The sequence below is a fragment of the Crinia signifera genome, chromosome 8 (assembly GCF_055691185.1).
Source record: "Crinia signifera chromosome 8, ASM5569118v1, whole genome shotgun sequence".
NCBI lineage: Eukaryota > Metazoa > Chordata > Amphibia > Anura > Myobatrachidae > Crinia > Crinia signifera.
In genome coordinates this window covers 22,749,058-22,772,551 of record NC_139224.1, presented here as the reverse complement: position 1 = coordinate 22,772,551, position 23,494 = coordinate 22,749,058, and the positions used below count along the sequence as shown (strand labels likewise).

The 23,494-nt window shown below is 42.2% G+C and overlaps 1 protein-coding gene across 8 annotated transcripts in view; it reads right to left on the bottom strand.

Annotated features, from left to right (window-relative positions):
- Positions 1-23,494, bottom strand: part of FOXP1 (forkhead box P1) — a 552,073-nt gene that overhangs the window by 363,056 nt on the left and 165,523 nt on the right. For all 8 annotated transcript variants that reach the window (XM_083155991.1, XM_083155980.1, XM_083155981.1 and 5 more), the window contains exon 4: positions 731-819. The gene's annotated coding sequence lies outside the window, so the exon portion shown is untranslated. The remainder of the gene's footprint in view (positions 1-730; positions 820-23,494) is intronic.

Below are 23,494 nucleotides of genomic sequence, written 5' to 3'. Positions count from 1 at the left end.
GAACGCCAACCCAAAGCGTGGCGAGCGCAGCGAGCCCGCGAAGGGCGGCCGTACGCGTCCTCCGACCTTTTCATACCCCCACTATCCACGTCGGCATGGAGTTGATTTTATATAGTGTGGCGAGCCCGAATCGTGGCAAGCGCAGAGAGCCTCGCCAGGGGACGCGTAATACCTGTGAAGTAATGCGCACGCTCGCCACGCTTCGGGCTCGGTGGCTCGCTGCGCTCGCCACACTATTTAAAATCAACTCCACGCCGACGTGGATAGTGCGGGTATGAAAAGGCCGGAGGATGTGTACCGCTGTGCTCGCCACCCTTTGGGTTGGCGTTCATCGTGGGGTGGCGTTAACAATGGGGGGCATTTGACCCATCAGGGTGGGTATACAATAAAAATTGGGGTCTGGGGGGCATTTAACATTGGGCCCAATGTAAAATCGGGTCTCAGGGACCATTTTACATTGGTTCCGATGTAAAAATCGTATCGATCGCATCGCATGCGATTTGGTTGCATGCAATGCGATCGACGCGATTTTTTAGGACCCGATGGATACAATCAAAATCGCAGGCGCCGTGCTAGGAAACAAGTACCCAATTATGAAAGTACAAATTGTGCGTTTCACAAACTTCTTTGCTGTATACGGCTTATTTTTTATTTTTACCACTATTTATATAAAACACAAATAAAGATTAGGCTGTAGACACGTATATACGGTCTCCAGCTGTGATCTCACCTCAGAAACGTTTCAGGATCATTGTCTTATCACCATTGATAGCAGAGGATTGTCCTGTTGTACGTCACGGGGATTCCGACAGTTTAAGGCTACAAGGGACATTACAAAAATTAGATTTATAGAAGAGACAACAGAATAATAATCAGAACTTTATCATACAGGGTTGTAGGATGCAGCCAGCTACATACATCATACAAGGAGTGAAAGCGTTACACATTGTCATACACAATTATACACATTATGGATGTTTATGAATATGAGACAGTAGACCAAGGTGCAAGGTGTTAGTGAACCCACAGGGATATGGGAATCAAGTCTGAAATGTGAGGATAACTTCCGCGTTATCCTACGAGTGATGCTAAATTAGAATGTTGTAACTGTTATGGGGTGTGTTTGCGGCCGTATGCAGCTACGACATCTCCAATGTCTTACTTCCTGCGGCCATTCTGCAGGACTACAGGGCAACTGGCTATAGACTGCATGATTAGTGCCTAGGACCTGGTGGGGAGATTATAGGAAGAACAACGGGCTGTTGCATCCCCATACAATGGAAGCAGCATGGCGACAATCACCATTGACAGCCTGGAGTTGGATGAACAACGGTCGGGAGGATTAAATAGATCAACCAAACACTCCAGGACGTTGTACAGAATGGTAAACTATTATCACTCATGCCCACAATCATTCAGTGCCACTTATGTAACGGAGAAGGCTGCGGTTTTACCACCAGAATCTGTCCGAGAGATCACTGTATAAAGTGGGTGAGTATTCTGAACAGTTTCTTAATGCTAAATATTTGGAAGTGAAATCCTGTTATTCCACACACCATCGGACCCCTCCTTTCTTTTATACTACTAAAATGTAAACTGGATGCTGAATGAAGATGACATTTTGTGCCATATTTTCTAAGGAAAAATCTGCCAGGGTGCAGAGCAGAAGCCATCTGTGATGCGCCAAGCACTGAACTGCACAGGAGCACCTACATTTCTGCAGAAGAAGTTTAAGTGGCAAGATGGCAGCTTGCACAAAGTTCAGAAACCTTTAGTAGAGACAATGAGATGGGATGGGATGGAGGGGGGGGGGGGGGGTGTTGGGAATTTTACCAGGGTCGGCGACCTGGAATTTGCAATCCAGGTTGACCCTTTTACATTGAAGACATACTCCTGCAATTCAGCAAATTACCGGGTTGACATTTTTATAATTATAATTTTATTTATAAAGGCGCAACAAGTGTTTTGAAGCGCCGTACAGAGGAAAAGTACAGGGAGATCAAATTAAACTTAACAGTAAATAAATAAAAAAAATAGAGTACAGGTAACAAAGAGTGCCACAATTCAATACACATTACAGCTTAAATGTAAGTAGTGAGGACTTGTGCTACTAGGAGCTGGTGGCCAAAGATGGAGTTGAGTATGTGGACGAAGATGGTTGCCGAGTGTTTGAGTATGGGAGAGCTGTGAGTGAAATGTGAAGGTAAGAGGGCTTTGACAACAGGAGGGAATAGGCCCTGCTCTGAGGAGCTTACAATCTAGTTGTATTAAAGTAGTAAAGGGGTATTATACCCCTTTTAGAGATGCGACCCGGCAATTACCTGGAAATATTGAGTGCTGGGTCATTTGGTACTTGTTTCCTAGCAGGTCACCCGTCGGGTCCCATCGCATACCTTAACTTAAGGTATGCAATGGGACCCCACTGCCCCGATTTTGGGCTTTTTAACAGCTTTCCCGACAATGTAAAAATCGGGTCCATTGCATGCCATTATAATTTTACATAGGAACCAATGTTAAATGGCCCCCCATACCCGATTTTTGATTGTATAGCCACCCAGATGGGTAATTTGTATGTCAAATACCCCCCATTGTTAACGCCACCCCACGATGAACGCCAACCCAAAGCGTGGCGAGCGCAGCGAGCCCGCGAGGGTCGTCAGTACGCGTCCTCCGACCTTTTCATACCCCCACTATCCACGACGGCGTGGAGTTGACTTTAAATAGTGTGGCAAGCGCAGCGAGCCACCGAGCCCGAAGCATGGCGAACGCAGCGAGCCTACGCGTAATATGTCTGAAGTAATGTAAGTGCGCTCGCCACGCTTCGGGCGCGGTGGCTCTCTGCGCTCGCCACACTATATAAAATCAACTCCGTGGATAGTGGGGGTATGAAAAGGTCGGAGGACGCGTACAGACGCCGCTCGCCACGCTTCGGGTTCACGTTGATCGTGGCGTTAACAATGGGGGGGGCATACAATGAAAAATGGGGTCTGGGGGGCTTTTAATATTGGTTCCAATGTAAAAAATCGGGTCGGTCGGGTCGATCGCATCGCATGCGATTTGGTTGCATGCGATGGACACAATTTTTGCAACCCGATTGCATACAATTAAAATCGGTGCCGCCGTGCTAGGAAACAAGTACCGGTCATTTTGGCGGGTGCAGTCTGACCCCCTTTCACACATAGCAGCAAATTATCAGGTTGAAAAAAAGAGTAAACCCGGTAATTTCCTGAATTACACGGGTTGACGACTCTGGTAAAAACAGGGTCGGTGACCCGGGATTTAAGACCCGGGATGGCCATTTCACACTACACAAATTACCGGATAGAACTGCTTCACCTGGTAATTTGTGGTTATATCTGAAAGGGGTATAAGGAACCTAAGAGTCCAGCACATCTTGCAATCTGCAAAGCCCTACTGGAAGAGCTACCGATGTTGCGTATGAGCAGAAAATCATGGGTAAATTTACTAAGATGGGAGTACTATTGAAGATGGGATGTTGACCATGGCAACCAATCAGATTCTATTCATACTCTTATTGGTTGCTACGGGCAACATCCCATCTTAGTAAATTTACCCCTCAGTTGAAATGTTGCAGCCTACTGACTGGAATGTAGAGAACAAATGGCCAAGATGCTTTTCAAATTGTAGTCAGTACGGATTATTGGAAAAGAACAGCTATAGATTTTCAGGATGTGAATGTAAAGGACAGGGGAGTGTTTCTGTGCCACTGGAATCTCCCCCTAGGTGAGCAACTTGGACCTATGGTGCACAACTGCAAGGGGTATTAAAATCCAAGCTTGCTTAGAATACTATGTAAACATTTATATTTTTTGATGGAATTTCCCTTGAACTCCCCCTGGACCTTCCCGGGGAGTGAATCCATTCGATTTGGTACTTTGTTCTAATTTTTTGCACAAGATTGATCAAGCCAAGATAAATCGCATGAGATATATCTTTTGGTATAAACTGTACCATAAGCTATATCTGATGGGCTGGATTTGGGGGCTAGAGAGACTGGAAACGCCAGTCAAACTTCCGCATACGATATATCGCATGCACAAAAAGCACTCCTTTTTCCATCGGATTCCGATAAATCACTGGTACAGTACGACCGACCTAGGGCCTCCTATACGACACTCACGGCACCGCTCGTCGGATCGGATGGAAAACACAAATGATGTGGCACTGCAGACGATATATATTGACCCGAATGGTCGTAATCGGCTGAAGTTGTGCAAAATCGTTCTAATGTATTGGGCCCAAGTTAAGAGGAAGATTGTAGTTGGTAGCTTCGTTGCAAATCTGTGACAGTTGGTGAACCCTCCACTGTGCACCTGCTCTACGGCCTGGAAACTGTGACAGTTATTTTCAGCCAAGCACAAAAACAGGGATTTTTTTTTTCTAAATTTGACCCCTAAGGGGGTGAAGAAGGGTAAAATGTTCTGCTCAGCAAACCTTTGCCCAGTTGAAATCGGGCACATCAGTTAGGTATGATCGATTTTACTGGTGTAAACACTACAATAAAACACATTATGGGAGGGTATACGGTGAGTTGTGGGCACTTACAGATGGCATGCATGTATTTGCCTATAAAACGGCCTCTTCTGGGGATCACGTGCATCTTGTACATTAACGGGTAAGGAGGACAGCATTTGCCGGTTCCTGCCCTTCCCTGAGACCGCCAACACATGGAAGTGACTCTTCCTTAAAACAAGCCAGCTACAGGCAAGATTACACTCCGTTTTTATTGTCAAAGCCGCATTTGTACGACAACAGACGGGCAAAAATATTCCAGTGTATGTAATGTTTTAATTACACTTGGCAGCTGCTGAAAAGAATTTCAAATCATGTATATGGACAAGAAAAGGATCTGGGATGGTCCCAAATGTTTATATACCGAGTTGCTGTTAATTGGGATCCAACACATTTTCACTTGGGATTATAGCTACATAAACTCCAGGGCTGACGTGTTCCTACAAGGGATGCGCTCCACCCAGCTGCACTAATCAGGATAAATAGGAGCATTCAATAAACCCAGAGTTTGTTTCTTATTTGTGTTATTATAAAGCGTAACTTGAATATCCCTTTATACTGACAACCTTCTATTTTTCTGGAATGGGATTAATTAAAAACAAATGTGCTTTAATAATCAACCTGGTATAGCATGTATGGAGACGCTGATTTGTCAGGCTGCTTGCTTACAGTACGGGTTAGGTTATATGGAAATAAATAATTACAAGCATGCCAGGGCGGGTTACGGTCGTGCTGGGGAAGGGGAGGTTCGGCTGCGGGGAGGTTAAGGGTAAGGTTGCGGGGAAGGGGGTGGGCTAGGCTTAGGCAGTGTGGTACGGGGGTTAAGGTTAGGCACTGGTGGGAGAGGGTTAGGGTCAGGCTACAGGGGGAGGATTAGGCTGCAGGGTGGGATTTAGGCTTGAGGGTGGATGGGGGAAGGCTAAGCAGCGTAGAAACGGGACAATTTCAGCTGAAATCGCTGGGAGATCTATATTGCAGTGTAAAAATAAAGCAGCCAGTACTTTTTAAATTTATTTATTGTTTTTTTTTGTGTATCATTATTATTTTTTTTTTAGAAAATACTCCTGATGTGTGTCGCTTGGTCATAATGTGGCTACTAGCAGTTGGGGGGGGGGGAAGGTGTTTAGCCAATACTGTTCTGACGTGATGAACTTCGTCCTAACTCATCCGTTTAATTACTGACAACTATAAATTATGCAGGCGCTGTGGCTAATTAAAACCAGTTAAGAAACAGACTGACTCCGATCAGCCAAATAACCTGTATCATTTACAGGTGTCATTAATTAAAGGGATGACTTAGCAACCTCGGTGATGATGAATCAAGCTGTACCAAAGTGGCATTCGGGAACCGCCTCCGTCAAGCAGGACACCAATTTGTTCATCTGACCTGAGCGGAGGACTGAATCTGCCTTACCATGGTAACCAAACCCAAACAGGCAGTGCACAACTGGTAATAAACAAGGAGCGGCAAGACGCATCGGTTCCTTACGTTGTTTTTCTTGAAGCGGAGCCAAAATAAATGTTGCAAAATTCGAACGTGCAACAAAACGTTTTAGCGATTAAAGCAATGTTTCAAAGTCATAATGCTTCTGCGAGGTTACATTAGACATTTTTCTTTTCCATAAAAGCACAAACCTGTATAAACACACAGTAAAAATGGAACTGGCACAAAGCACCTTGGGAAAAGTGTATGAAAAAGGTAATGTCTAGGAAATAAATACAAGGAGCTAATTATTACAATAGATGACGGAAACCTTCTGCAGATGTTTTTCAGAAATGAAATAGAAAGCCCGATCGACGCCACGCATCTGATTTAGCAGAGTAAAATAAATAAAATCGGCAGTATTTTTCTGGGTGCCACTGAAATATTGCACGCATCTGGTAGCCATTCCGTCATAGAGAAACAATTTTTGCTTTATGCCTCATTACTGTATATTAACCAGGAAAAGACTATATTGCAGCATAAGCATTTTCTGGCAACAGTCTGAGAGTTGACCCTTTGGGTGCAGGCGCTGGTAGGATTTACATCACTCAAAACTCAGCATCAGGGAGTTAACAAATAAACATTGAATAAAACTTTCATTCCGGAGATTGGAAACGGGGGGCTATGGAAGCGGTCACGGAAGTAGGACCCAAATAAAACAAAATAAAGACCAAGAGAAAAAAAAAATCTAGTACAGGTTGAGTAACCCTTATCCAAAATGCTCAGGACCAGAAGCATTCTGGCTAACGGATTATTCCATATATTTCAGGATATTTTTATATTTCAACAATGTATTTTGAGGTATCTTGCATTTACAGCATGTTGTACAAACACATCAAAGACATGAAATACACACAAATATATTTTAAAACAAGATCTCAGACACTGAATTCGAATACAAGCAATTATTTTCTTGCACATATTTAGTGCCAGTTACATATCATGTCCCCAGTAGTGCCAGTTACATATCATGTCCCCATAACTGCCAGTTACATATAATGTCCCCAGTCGTGCCAGTTACATATCATGTCCTCAGTCGTGCCAGTTACATATCATGTCCACAGTCGTGCCCATTACATATCATGTCCCCAGTAGTGCCAGTTACATATTATATCCCCAGAAGTGCCAGTAACAGATATCCCCAGTAGTGCCAGTTACATATCATGTCCCCATAACTGCCAGTTACATATCATGTCCCCAGTAGTGCCAGTTACATATCATGTCCCCAGTAGTGCCAGTTACACATCATGTCTCCAGTAGTGCCAGTTACATATCATGTCCCCAGTAGTGCCAGTTACATATCATGTCCCCAGTAGTGCCAGTTACATATCATGTCCCCAGTAGTGCCAGTTACATATCATGTCCCCAGTAGTGCCAGTTACATATCATGTCCCCAGTAGTGCCAGTTACATATCATGTCCCCAGTAGTGCCAGTTACATATCATGTCCCCAGTAGTACCAGTTACATATCATGTCCCCAGTAGTGCCAGTTACATATCATGTCCCCAGTAGTACCAGTTACATATCATGTCCCCAGTAGTGCCAGTTACATATCATGACCCCAGTAGTGTCAGTTACAGGTGGTCCCTGTAGTGCTAGTTACAGATGTCCCCGGTAGTGCCAGTTACATATCATGTCCCCAGTAGTGCCAGTTACACATCATATCTCCCCCTAGAGTCCCGTACACATTGGTCAACTTTCACCTGAAACCCTATCAGTTTAATCGTCTAAGCCCAGTATGTACATGGCAGCGATGAGCAGTGATGTGTTTTCCCGCATCATTGCTGCTGGCCGCCTCTCATCTGCTGATATTACCAGCAGATGAGCGGTGGAGTGGACGGCTTTCCATATGGAAAATACGCTCAGTGTGTATGCAATATCGCCTTGTGTGTATGGACCATCAGATTGAAAGATTCTGGTCAAGGTTGTCCCACATACCTTACTCCACAAGTACTGGACGAGAGGGAGCCGTTGGAATTTTTCAACAGCATTTATAAAAATAATTTCCAATAAAATGTCCGCTTAAGAGATAAAAAACATCAAAGATATTGTCCGCTAATAGACCTTAGGCAGCGGAGTCTCCAACTTGCCAAAACAAATCCAAGGTCCTGGACAGGTGGAGTAGTGGACCAGGTGGAGAAGCTGCCTATAGTGGCGACACTGTCGATTGGTCGACACTATAAAGGTCAATGTACATGGACCACTAAAGGTTCAACAGGGCTTAGGTCTACACATGGGTACGGTCGACAGATTCGGAAGGTTGACACAAGCATTAGGTCGGCTTTGTTTCCAAAACACGATATTTCATGCCGAACCATTCGCCGGGGCGTGGAGGGAGAATATAAGTGTGCCGAGCACAGTGAGCCCTGCGAGGGGACGTGGCGCACTAATAGAGTGTCCATGTCGACTTACGAAATTCGAGACAAAAAAAAACTCATGTTAACCTTTTGACCTTCCCATTGTTAACATGCGTCAACCTTTAAACCCTGTTAAACTTATCCATGTCGACATAGTTCATGTGTTCGGCCCTGTTGATAATGTCGACCTTATAAAGGTGGGGTTTTTTAGATTTAGGTGGGGTTTTTACTTCAAACTGCTACCTACATTGCAGTGTAAAAATAAAGCAGCCAGTACTTTCCCTGCACAGAAACAAAATAACTCACCCAAATGTAACTCTCTCTATGCACATGTTACATCTGCCCCACCTGCAGTGCACATGGTTTTGTCCATTAGAGAAAAAAATAGCTTTTACAAGTGAACCAGAATCAGGACCTCAGTCCGGTTTAGTCAACTGGGTTCAAATTCTGTATCAAATATTTTTTTGATTTCGGGCCAGCCTCATATATTAAAAATAAGAGAAACAATGCCCCAGTGTGCAGAAAGTAGTAAGTAAACAGTCGGCTGAAATCTTCTATTTTCGCAAGAGTCCTTTTTTATAAATACGAGTCTCCCTCCTGTAGACGGCGATGACATGGCCTGTAATTTATATTAACTCTTATTATAATAAAAGACCTAGAACGTATACAAAATATAACTGGGAATTAATTCAACTAAAACACTGCATTTAAAACATCGTTTGCATAACCCCCCCCAAAAAATAAAAACTTTCAGGAAATGGCTTTTTTTTTTTTTTTGCAGAGCAGTCCAATGGGTTTTCCGCGCCAAGGTGGAAAATTGTGACTGCGGCGGCGTGTGATGTGGTAAAGCTTATTCCCCCCCCGTATTCCTTTACTCGGTCAGAGAGCAGATTCAACAAGTGGCACAGGAAAAGGCTAGGAAGTTCGCCGTGTGCATTTCCAAGGTTTATGAATAAAACCCTATGCCGATTCCTTCTGAGAGGGGATGCTGTTTGCCATGTGAGCATATATTTTCCTTGTAAATCTGTTCGGCTGTCCCGAAACCGGCCAAGTGGGACTCTCCGGCCAAATTCTGGAATTGGAATAAATATGTTCGTTTGTATGTGTTTTGCTTTCTACACATGCAATCGTTTATCCATCAGCACGGGATATTTGGACATAAAATGTAAGTCTTTCTGACATCTGCAAACAGGGTAAGACGAAATAAGCGAAGATGGGTGTTAGGTGTGGCGCCAGCTTGCCTTCAGTAACAGAAAAGGACGGCGTATCGTGGAGAGTCGGGGACCCGAGGGATGTAACCAGTAACGCAGCCGATGCTAATGAATATAAACTGCGACCCAAGACAGATCTTTTTAGCAATTAAAGATTACTCCAAGCAATTACGGATTCCTTTACAACCAGATCGCGCTGTGATTATAATCATCTGCAGCTGGAGATGTTCAGATTAATAAGTGTTTAACAGCAAATCCACTAAGACAGATGCACATATTTGTACATGCAATGCATCGTAAATTAATCTGTGTAACCAACAAAGTTTTATTTAAAAAAAAAAAAGCGCTGTTCTGCATTCTGATTGGTTGTTACATATACTATGTGTTTTTTCTACATCAGTTTTTTTTTTTTTTTTTTCACTTTAACATGTAAACTTTATGTGAGAGTGACCTACATATAACACACTGCTGGAACCAGCAATCATTGGAAATGATGATAATAGGAATACATACTGAAGGCTTGATCATAATGTAGCAAAAAATTGGGGTAGAGCGCCCAAGGCAAGTAAGTAAAAACTGCGCACTTATTGGCATATATTCAATGCCGTGGGCGAGCGGTGACTGCGAGCAGGAATTTTTGCTCGCAGTCACCGCTCACCCTGTCAGTATTCAACTGACCCCCCTCATTCGCAAATTCCCCCTCGCTCCGTTTTTTGAGCGAGGGGGAATTTGCGAATGTGCCTCCAAAAGCTGCGAGAGCCGAGGCTAATTACAGCGAGTTTGCTGCACTTGCCGCGGCTCTCGCAGTTTAGGGGAATCCTAGCCGTTCTGTGACCGCGAGGATTCCCCCGGAACGTTGCATAGTGCGAGCGGCCGGCGCGGGGGTTAAACTGCGAGGATCACTGGTTTTCTGTGATCCTCGCAGTTTAACCCCCTCGCCGGCCGCTCACACCGGCATTGAATACTGCACATTGTCTAGTTATTGACCAGATGAAGCAAACCAAGGGGCCCACCTTTGACTTTTCCTGTAGACAAGGATTACCGGTATAGGTCAGAGTCAAATGCATTAGGGTCGACATGGACTTAAGTCGACATCTGAAATAGGTGGACATGGTCAACAGGGTTGGAAGGTTGACACAAGCATTAAGTCGACAATGGGAAGGTTGACACTCAAAGGGTATATCAAGAGTTTTTCAAGTGATTTTTGTCCCAAATGTCGACTTAGTAGACATGGACACCGTCTAAATGTAACCTGTTCCCTTGCATGGTTTGCTGCGCTCAGCACACGATTTTATTCTCCCACCGTGCCGTAGTGGATGTAAGGGCATAAAATACTGCCTGTCGGCACATGTCGGCTCCAAAAAAAAACAAACATGAAAAACTCATGTCGAACTTCCCATTGTCGACCTAATGCTTGTGTCGACGTTGAAACCTTTTGATCTAAGCCATGTCAGCTTCTTTCAGGTGTCGACCTAATGCATGTTGACCGTAATAGGGTCGACCTAATGCCGTATCACCATTCTATACCTTTAAACCACGACACTCATGAATTACACAGATTCTGTGTCTGAATAAAACCCGGTGAAATGCAAACTTGAAATCAGCCAGCCCCAGAACCTGTGCAATTAATAAGTGCCCTGAGTTAAAGGGCCGATATGGCTAGCCTGCTTATATACCATGCATGGAGAGAGGAGAGGCCAATAGGAAGGCATTCTAGCATAACAATACAAAACATTTATTGAAACGTCAGTACAATAATTATTTAACTATTAAAAAAAAAATTATAGAATAGGAGAGGTAATAGTGGGTACCCTGATCTTTTTGAACATATAGATATCTGGGTGATCCGGTCATCCAGTAACAATTGGATATGCCTGATCTGATCACCTAGGGATGGGACCAAATTGTACGGTCATATCCAACAGGCAGACCATTAAATACAGCACTGAGGCCATGGGTTTGTTTCACAGCATGCACCTTAACTGTGTGGAGTTTGTACATTCTCCCTGAGATTCTGCTGGCCTCCTGGGATAATACAAAAATATACTGGGTACCCACAAAAATGAACCCTAGTGTGTGCTTTCATGTGTTCCGGCTGATAGATCTACAGTGTCTATATATAGCCAGTCAATACTGTATGTCTACCCCCAAAAGGTTGACGGTAAAAATGTTGACATGCAATAGGGTGACCAAGTCAAAACGTCGACAGGGTCAAAACGTCAACATTAAAAACTAATGTTGACCTTGTCATGTGCTTACCTTTTAAAAAAAAAAAAAATTTAACTGCCTTTTTCTTACTTTACCATCCATGTCAGCACAGAGGGAAAAGCATGGTGTTACACTAATTGGGGGTCCATGTCGAGAGTGGTCGACCTTGACACCAAAACAACAGTGAAAAAAATCATATCTACCTTTTCATGTCGACCTTTTACCCAGTTGACCTTTTCATGTCGACATTTTGACCCTGTCAATCTATTGCAAGTCAACTTTATGGGGTAGACCTATTGACTGTCTATCTAATAATCCGCACCCAGACAAGATGGGCCAAGTGTTTCCGATCTGCCATCCAAATTCTAGGATTCCATCTAGGTCTCCATCGGTCTGATAATCTTTTTATGAAAACGCAATAAACTTTATTACTATCTTTGGTGCACAATGCTCAGAAGGGATGAAAACACAATTGAATAATATCGTTTGTGTGAAATGAAATATTTTCACCATAAAAGTTCCTTATATCCAATTCCACCCCTCTCTCTCTCTCTCTCTCTCTCTCTACAATCGGGACGTCCCCTCCTTGCGGAAACATTTGTAAGGAAGTTTAAAACGTATTTGAAGTGCGCGCTCAGAAAACCTTTCTGCCACAAAAGGTAAAAAAAAAATGATAGAAATCTGCAAAGTCTCCCCCTTATCATTTCAGTGATCAAATGTCAGCGGTAAGGCAGAAAATGCCTATTTATAACAGATCTTTTTCCATATAAAATGTTTGTGAGGCGCAGGGTGAAAACCAGAGATGTTTTACAATAGGGACCTTGCTTAGATCCTGCATAGTTTATTTTACAGAGTTTATTTCTTTTAAACAGTGCAAGCGGCCGTTTTTCTCCTCAGATCTTATCCTTTATTGAAATAGCAAAAGGCTGGTGTAAATATTAGGTCCATTAGCGATGCGATTAGCTTCTTGAAGGATTACAAATTTAACATTGCCTCTTCCTGAGACTTTCATGTAGCAAACAGACACGGTTACAAGGTGACATGTTAGTGGCTTGCAATAAATTTCTACAGTGCACCCAAATGGCGTATATAAGCAATTGTATTGTTTAATTTTATATAGTGCACAGCTGTCCGGCATTTTACGTGAAGTGAGCGATGTATATATATGAGGGCTCCAGGTGGTACATTGTTATAAAACAATTACATTGTACAATAGAGCAGGGAGACTTCAACTACGGGGCAGTGAGTTACGGTTACACTTTCCTCCTGTTTTGCACAAGTCTCTAAATAACCGTTTGCTTTTACAACTATTCATAGCTGAAAATATATAAAGTAGCATTAAAAAGGACTTAGGAACAGATTTACAGGAAAAAAAAGTAATTTGGGGTCTGAAACAAACCAATTTGCCATGTAAGGGGAGAAAATGCATGTATATTGTTTCTGTGTAGGGTAGATACTGTCTGCTTTTGTGTGTAGCCCACAGATATCAGATTGATTATTATACTGCAATTTAGATTTAAAATTGAAAACACCCCCATCCAAATCTAAATCTCTTTGCACATGTTAAATCTGTTGCATCGATATATCGGCTGTTCAATCGAACAGTCCAGTGTGTACGCACCTTAACAGTCCAGGTTTAAAAGATATCTATGGCTCAGCATCGATGGTTCAATCAATCTAGCTTAAGTATTAATTAAGTTACCTGTGGCCAAGCACGGTATACTTAAAACTTGGGACTGCTATGGTGCTTTGAGGACGGAGCTTTGTAACCTCTGCATTTTATAGATAAAAGTTTGCAAAGATCAGGTGATCAGATTAAGGCGTAATAGTAGAAGCCAGAGCTTCCAGATACCTTGTTGAGCAATTATTGAACTCAATTGAGGCCTGATGGGTAGAACTGTGGGAGAGCGATATTTGCTAGCTTAAAAGGTGACTGGGCTATTCAGCTGAGAATGCTGCTGTGAACAAGCCTGTTATCTAATAGGCTGTGCTCTAAGCATTCTGATGCTCTGATTGGGTAGTAAATCAAGATACACAATAACGCACGCAGAGCCCAATTCAAAGATATATTCACAAAGTAATTGAAAGCCATAGTGTCTCAACAGTATCGGGGTCTTGTAACTGCCTTCAACTACGATCCTGTATGATGTCAAAACAGTCTGGGCCAGATGTACTAAGCTTGAAAAGTGATAAAATGGAGAGTGATTAACCACCAGCCAATCAGCTGCTCACTGCCATGCTACAGGTTGTATTTGAAAATGACAGATAGGAAATGATTGGCTGGTGGTTCATCACTCTCCATTTTATCACTTTTCGAGGCTAATGCTGGGTACACACCAGGACGACTAGGGCCCGATCCCCTCAATCTAGATCCAATTCCGACCAATTGGATGTAGATTGTGTGGTGATTGGGCCCTTTTCTGTCCTGGTGTGGGCCGATACCGATCCGATGCGCGGTCCCGCGGGTCGGTCGGTCGTTATTGAGATCCTACCTGCTGACGACCATACAGCCGGGTGCGGGTCGCCATCGGATCGGATCGGACCCGCTCACGGTGCACATCGTGAGCGGGTCGTGCCCCCCCCGCGTCACCGTGAGCGGGTCGGACGAGACACTGACGACCCGCTCACGATGTGCATCGTGAGCGGGTCGTCCTGGTGTGTACCCTACATTAGTACATCTCGCCTTCTGTGAGTCTATAGGGTTACTCAGAATGACAATTGCCGACGGATGTGCCTCCGGTGGTAGCGCCTGTGAGTGTGATGCTTCAAAGTGGGTGTCCCAATACAAATACCGGCAGCTGCTACAATGGTGGATTTTCAGACAGCCGCTAGGTACAAATTTGAAGCTGCAAAGTTGTTTGCGCACATCTCTGAATAAGACCCTTGTCAAACAGCCCTTAATAAATATCAATAACAATGTAAGCCTTATGCGCATTGGAATCAACTGCCAATTGCATATTATTTACTTTTATACATATCAATATTAATCGTTTGAGTGCCAACATCTGTGTGAGCGAGAGTATGCTCAAAGTATCCCCTAAAAACACCAGTGTCGCTCACAGTTGTTATATCAATTCAAATAAACAAATATCGTGTAATAAAATATTATATTTCCAATATAAAAGGTAAACATTACAGGTCATTATGATGAATAAAAATGTTTGCTTGGCAATTTTCACACCTACTTTGACAAATTCACTTGACACTCAAAGGGTTAAGAAGTCATCATATTTAAGAATACAGTATATTAAATTGCCAATAGAATTTTTAAGAAAAAAGTTAATGTTTACTACAAGAAAACATTTTCCAATAAATCACTACCTTAAACCCTTATCAGCGACTTCCTCGCCTGAGCTGCTATTTCAAAATACTATGCGATTATTATTCTTCGAGAACGCGGCTTCCTCCTATGAGTTAGCTAAATCAACAAGACGACTTACACCAGAAACTGTTTGGAAAAAGTAGAAATCTATATACACAGTTCCGACTAACACTAACAATGTCTTATTTTATACTCCAAGCTGAGCTGATGACAAATGCCAGACGCCGAGAGTCAGCGGGGATTTTAAACATGTCACTGACGTTTCAGGCACAGAAAGAGCGCTGGTCCAAAGCATCCGTGCGATCTCCACAAAAGCACAGCAGAACGATCTGAGACCGCGCACTAGGGTAAACGAGCACCCACATGAAGGTCATAAATACTTTCCCTAGTTATCACATGCGTGTGCTATTGTGCGTTTGCATGTTTTCTAGTACAGTTCCACCAGTAAAGGACCTAAAGTCCACCATGCGATAAACCTTCAAATAGAAACTAAAATCATCGTACAGTGCTTACAATGCACTACGCCAGTCTCCAGGAACAGATAGTAGCTGCCATGTTTGCTCTTTTCTGCAGCACGGTAGAGAAAGGGGTTGGGTTCTGCGTGAATAATTCAAGGTTATTTGGGTTTTGTCTGGATAAATGTTGAGATTGGATGTTGGCCAATGACCGTCTCCTCTACCCTGGTCACTGCATCCCTTTTGTGTATACAGGATTTTGCCTGCGCTGCCCCACGAGGTCATGAGCTCCCTCGCTTTATTAGACTCTCCTCAGCCTCGCAAGCTTCAAACGGACACTGAAAGTCCACCTGTTCACCAAAGCATAGCCTATCGGATAACCTAGTACCGGGGCTGCTCCCGCTACCTCATGTCCTGGCCATACCTGCTAAGCTCACTTCCTGCCTTTAGGTCTCCTTGCCTGCCCCTCATGGCTGGCGGTCTCCCCCTCCCTCTACACTGTAAACTCTTTGGAGCAAGGTCCTCTTCCCTCCTATTCTCACAGTCCTCTTCTCTCCCAGTTCAGTTTCATCTCTTACTCAGTGACTGTCTATAACAGCAACTCAACTCCCTTGTGTTCAGTCATCTCTGCCATCTCTACCAACCTCTAACAACCTACCCCCTGGTTGCCTACAGACCACTCCTTGGCTTCCCTACATCTCAGCTTTATGATACACATTCATTCTGTAGATTTTAAAGAGTTGCACTCAACAATCCATAGGGTTGTAGATAGATTGAGATATTGCACAAGGCGGTGCCCAGCAGGTCCCAAGGTGCCCCATAAAATTATCCTGGCCATTCAAAACGTTCCCAGTGAAGCATTGAATGACATTATGACATCACATGACCTGACCACACTTTTAAAGTCCCTTTGATGTCCTTCGATAGGATAAAAAAAATGTTCCTTAAAATGTGACACAGGTATTAACTCTACTTCAAAAAGACTTAGATCCTGATACAGAATTGTAAGTAATGCTGATATTCACGCGACTAAGCATTTAATTGGTAGACTACGCACACGCCAAGGTACTCTACTGATGCCGGCTGCAATCAGCATTGTTGGTGGAAGGAGAGCCCCAAACCGGTCTCTTGCCACCATGAGGTCAAAATATTCCTCTGGTTGTAAACACCTCTGTTATCTATAAAGAAGTTCTAGAACCTAGGAGAAAACCCTAAAGACCACCACAATATACCGTAACAAAAGAAATGTTTTAATTCTATAAAATCTTACATGAACATACAACTGTGCTGCTGTGAATGTGTCGGGCAATGGGCAGTTTGCAGTCTCCTTGCTTCCTTTGGTAACCTGCCCCGACTTGGATACAGGATGGCTGGATGGAAACCTCAGGACCAGCATTAGATCATTATCTGATAGCTAAAAGTAAAAATCTAAGCACATTTATGCTTTGCAAATAAAGAACACACTGGGGCTCACAGCAGCACTGAGCAGCCATGTGTAATGCAGCTGACCCGGATCCAAGTAAGGGTTATACCAGACAGATATGCAAATAACACAATAGAAGGATAAATCGCACCTTATAGACTGAATTCTAAAGATGCCAGGACCTCACAGATCTTCCCTTTATGTGCTGTGTGACAGCTTACATGAAACGCAGAGATCTTTAGGAAGCAGAGAACGTATCAAATAACGAACCTGTTCTCTCCCCGGAACACAAAACATCCTCCACATAATTAGTTACCTGCTTACTTTAAATTCTCTGCAGCGTCCTATTGTTGTTACATATTTATCATTTAGCGGCTTTTCTATTTGATCTACCTGACTGTCAAGTACTAAATATCTTCACTTTCCTTTTCTCATTGCATAACTCTTTCGTGATGCTAAATCACTGACTCGCGGGACGGCCCCACGCTGTTAGGATGATCAAGGCACGTCATCCGGTGTTTGCATCCCCAACATTAGTCTTTGTACATAATTCATTTAATGCACGTTTTCAAGTTGTAAAGAATAATTCAGGAAAAGGGGGGAAAAAAAACGTAAAAAAAAAGAAAAGAAAAAAAGGTAGATAACATATCAGTCCCCACAAACCCATTACACATCATCAGCTTGTGACAATAGCAACCCACCAGACAATACCATTGTTGTCCCAGAAGAGCTTCTTAATTTAGGCATCTCCTATTACCAGTTAAGGTACCGTGACAGTGGTAATAGAATGGACATTGTATTGGTCTCACAAAAAATTTCCCCCACAACATAGCAGCCTTTGGGGGGTAATTCAGACTTGGATTCCAACTGTCAGGATGTTCCGACATTCGGAATCCTGGATCGTTTTTGCTCTGCTCAACAGACTGAATTCAGTGTTCTGCCGGTCATGTGGTGAAAAGTGGGCGTGTCGGGAAAAACATAGAAACATAGAATTTGACGGCAGATAAGAACCACTTGGCCCATCTAGTCTGCCTCTTTTTAAAAACAGGCACGGATTGTCGATAAACGCCGGGGAATTTGACAATCCACGGACGTTTCCGACAAAACAGATTTGACTTGTTTTAAAGTCGGATCGGTTTGGTCGAAATCCACCTTCAATGCTGTTGGAAACGGCAACATTGAATAGGCAGCGGGCGCTATTTCCCCGGTCTGAAATAATGCCTGACATGGAATACCCCCTTAATGTGCATATACACTATGCAATATATGTAAACGATATGCATGATAACGACATTGTGAACTATATTATAGCGCATATCCTCTAGTGTGAACGCACCATGGGCCAGAAGCAGTAAAACAAGCAAAAAGCAAGTCACTTTGTGTGTGGAACAAACCGTGTGGTAAATAAATTTATATTGTTTATCTGGCGCCTTTTGCATGTAGCCCGCAAATATTAGACAGGTTTATTTTTACACTGCAATTTAGATTTCTGTTTAAACACACTTTACCCAAATCTAACTCTCTGCGCATGCTATACTTGCCCATCTGCATGGTTTTGACCATTTCCTAGGTTTTTTTTGTTTTGCTAATAAAGTTGACTATGGCCCTTTTTTGTTAACCCGGCACATTATAAAGTGGAGATGTCTGACAGTGTATCACAAATTACACCACATTACTACCTTTTATATGGGTGTTTTTTTTTAAAATAAAAATAAAATTAATATAGAAAAAAAATGATAAAAAAGAAATAAAAAATCAGGCACTGAGCAAAAACTAAAGCAGGCATGTCCAAACTATGGCCCTCCAGCTGTTGTGAAACTACAAATCCCATCATGCCGTTCCACAGTTTTAGGAATGCTAAAACTATGGCAAGGCATGCTGGGATGTGTAGTTTCACAACAGCTGGAGGGCCACAGTTTGGACATGCCAGAACTAAAGTAACAGCTCTTCTAGAGCAATTCTCATGGAGAATTTGCCAATAGAAAATAATCTAAAAGGTGGTAAGTAAAAAGTAAAGTTTTAAATTAATACCAGTAACAATAATGAATTAAATATAAAAATTTGTAATTAGGGCGAGGATTTTCTCTTTACAAACAGTAGACAAAGGGGCATATCCAATTAGGCTCACCACAGGCGTTTGTCAGTGCTCGGAGCTATTTAAGTGGAGTCCGCGATGACACTCATTGCGGAACCTACCAACCGCTTCTGCTTGCACCCTCCTGAGGTGCGAAAATAAATCTATGTGGAGTTAAACTTTTTGTCCTTACCGCGGCCACTTGTTAATCAATTGCTCCAGGAACTTAACCCGGAACTACGGGTTAATGCACGACAGCCATGGGGATATGGGCTTGAAATTGAATAGCTCCAGGCGTTAAAGCTCAAAGCTATCCTCCTGCAGGAAGACCTATAGATAATTACAGAACAACAACTGAGAACACAATGTCAGGCATTTCAAGTTTCCTTAAGATACGGAAATGTGGAAAATATAAATGTGCAAATATGGTGGCTTTTTTAGTCCACTTGTATTTCAAGTATCTTGAAAAAATATTTTTTTGATACGATAGGTAGAACCACAGGACACATTTTTTTCTTACCAGATTTGCCTATATAGGGGGGTATTCAATCTGTGCCGGTGTTTTTGGAAAGTCGGAAACATCTGCACTTTTCTATCGAATTAACATTTGTTCTATTTAATCCCCAGGATGCTGACGGAAAACAGGCGGATCTGTAAATTACTCGCCGATCAACGTGCTTTAGCTTAAAACGCATTTTCGACTCTTTTCCACGGATTGAAAAGACTGTATCAGCGGTAAAGACTTCCGAAAACATCCACATCGATTAGACTTGACTGGATTTTTCAGGTAGCCAAAAAATACAGACAAGATTGAATATCCCCCATAAAAATCATTATTCTTTTTAAAAGGTTCATATATGAATAAAAAAATGCACAGTATAAATGTACTTGGATACTATAACAAAAACAAAAAAACAAAAAAATAAGCTATTTTTCGGCTATTCTGTAGGAAAACATCAGGATATCACTGTAGAGAACCACAAAGCGCTATTTTTAGTGTGTTTGTTTGTCCGGTTTGTTTATTTAGTTAGGTTTTTTTCTTGTTGGTTTTGATATTTTCTGAGTTATTTATTTGCCCTGCTTAACCGTAACCTTTATTGTTTAGAACACAAAGAAAAGGAAAAGAATGGGAAACACAATTTCAGAAGATCCAAACAAATGAGCCAGTGCAAGCTGATTGTGATCACATCACATACGGGAAGGAAAGGCCACAGTTGTTCATTTCAATATTAAGAATGCCTATTTTATTTTATTTTTTGTACCAGGGCAGATTGAAATAGAACAGACTTAAAAATAAATCAAGAGCCTCGTGGACCACATCAAGGCTCAAAAATACAGGTCATTTATAAATAGCAATTACACACTGGGCCCTATTCCACCATTGGAACACACAGGAAAAAAAGTGTGGAGTACGTTATCTATGTTATTAACCACTATCTTAGTCAGAGGTTCTACCAGTCCATGTTGGCTTTACTTATCCCGAGGTCATGGAGTCTAACGATATAACATACGGGAATGGTACGGCTGCCTTTTTTTTTTTTATCTAAATCTGTAACTGTTGCCTACACGCATAGGAGGCAGCCATTTTGTGAGCTGGACCATTACTCATATGAATACAACCTCTCAATTCACTATTCCTTAGTGACCACTGAGACATGAGGTACACAGGTCAGACACTGAACTGCATTCTAATGAATGCCAGCAAACAAAATGGCTGCCCCACTGTCAGCAGATAAAGGCAACACCTTCAGCTTACTCTGACCTTTCCTGTACCTTCCCCTACAATAGCATTACCTGCTGAGGCCAAATTGTTCCCAGTGCCCCACAGTTCTAGGTCCTATGAGTAGGGGGCTGGCTGGACCAGAAGACATCTGTCTCCTAGGATAGGATACTGCCTCTGGGGCATGTTTCTTGGCCCCTTTTGCGGCCAGATAGCATTTCTACCTGCCTCCCAGGCAGCAGCAAGACACTCAATGGCAGTCAGCTTGCGGATTGGTGGGAGTGCTAACAGCATTTTGAGAGCCGGTGCACGACCATCGGAAGGGTAAGTTATGAATCTTATTATTTATTCCAGTGAATGGATGGTTAGGGGGTCTTAGTGCATTGCTTTGCCCAGGCCTTCAACACTTTAAAGGCAGTCCTGATAACCGCTTTATGATAAGTGGTGCTCAATCCCAAATGAGTAGCAAAGCTGAACCGGTAGCCAAGTGCTAAATCTTGGCTTAAAAAAAACAGCACAGCGCTAGACACGGCCTTCTAAATCTTCTAAGAAACAGGAAAGCAGATTCATCATAGGGTCCTCCTTATTTATCAGCGAGACAGCCGGAAGGAAGGTGTAAATGTTCAATCTGACACTAATGGAGGACACAGCCTTCCTATCTTTAATAGCAGATTTTAAAAAGCTTATTACCCCCTCCGCCATGGCCCTATAATTTAGAGAAACTGAAAAAGCTGTTAATTTAGCTTCATTAAACTGGAAGGTGCCAGTTGACAAGTACTTTACAAGTGGAAGGATCCTTGGAAAGGAACATAGCAGCAGTTACAATAAATTAGTAGAATATAATAAAAATGCCACAAATATACAGCGTGCACCATAAATTCCAACAAGTGTACAGGTTGCCAATATAAAAATGAGTAACAGTCTGAGTCTTTGAAATAAAAGTAAATATATGTTGTTTCTTTTTAGCACTTTTAGCGTGACTAAATAAAAGCCCCTAAATCTGGGATATAAATTAGATTCTCCGTTGCAAACGCAACATTCCCATCTATGGCCCGCGCGCGTAAAACTGCCATTCTAATTACAGATCGTTTATATGTTTTTATGTATGTGTTAACTGCATTTTCTGGCAAAACAGAAGTATTCCAAGATCTTCCGTGTCACTGCCGAATAAATCACGTTTAAAGTAACTTTGCGCTGTTTTTATTGACTCCCGGCAATCTCCGATGTGCGTGTGTTGGTAAACGTTGAAGTTGTTTTATGTTTCCATGCCTGGGCTACATCCCAATTTGTCTACAAGACCTCATGCTCGTAGGAGTGTTTTCAATAGGGACCATTGATCCCTATGATAAACATAAATCTAGTCATAATATAAATCAAACATAGAACAAGTAGTGTTCACGGGTTCATTTAGCATACAGCGTTAGATACACTAGTGTCATCTTATACAATAAAACAATATTAAAATGCATATGCTAAAAACAGAAGATACAAATAGAGAAGTCATCTAATTTCATTCATCTTTACTGTGTGGGGTATTTTACATGTTTTTTCAGAGCCTTTGGCTACAACGCAGAGCTGCTCAATGTATACATCATAGCATAAAGCAGAGCAGAGACATGTCATACCTAAGTGCAATTAATCACAAATGGAAAAAAATGCTATGTACAAAATTAGCTGGAGTAAAATAAAACCAAGGTGCAAAAAAGAGGCTTACGCGGGGTGGATTTCACTCTGGCGGGGCTCCAAAAATTAGCAGCCCAGCAATCAGGTCTGAATTAGGCCCATAGTAACAAAAAACATAGGTCATGAAAAAATTTAAGTAAAAAAGAAAAAAAAACCTATGCATTAAATTCCACTCTAAACTCCTTCATGTCATTTGACTCAATCATTTGAATAATGCCTTGTCTGATCGACTGAACGGATGATGTATTTTTGATGTAATTTTGAGTTGAATTAAAGACATATTTTCAAATATTTGCCTAGTGCTCACTATAAGCTATATTTAATTTACAGCTTTATTTTTTTTTCTTTTTAGTAATTTTATTCATTGTGTATTGCTATGTATTAAGGCAGATGTTCTGTCTTTGCGTTAAAGTTAGCTGCATCAATTAACATTGGATGTTATCCATAACTCAGCCCAGAAAATAGTTTAGCTGCCAAGGATAGTTGAACGAGTTTAGGGTATTACGGGGTTGCTGTATTAAAAAAATTTTTTTTTTTTATATATTTATATATATATTTTTTTTATTTTATTTACAGTTTGATATATAGCGCAGCAGATTCTGTTAGTGTCTTATATATTGCAGCAGATTCCGTTGCGCTTTACAATGGTAGACTGTGATAAAACAAACTGGGTAACAACAGACAGACTTGGAGGTAGGAGGGCCCTGCTGCAAGCTTACAATCTATAGGGATATAGGGGGGAAACATAAGGACAGGCACCAGTAATAGCATTGCAGTCCCACCAAGTTACAAGTCCAGAACGGAAGCTATATAATACATAAGTGTCTCAGAGGTTTAGGTGTGTAGTATATAACTATGATGGGATTGCCTGAAGAGGTGCGTTTTCAGGGAACGCTTGAAAGTTTGGAGGCTAGTGGAGAGTGTTATTGTGCATGGAGGGGCATTCCATAGGATGGGAGCAGCCCGATGAAAGTCCTGTAATAGTGAATAGGACCTAGTGATCCGTGCAGAAGAGAGACGCAGAT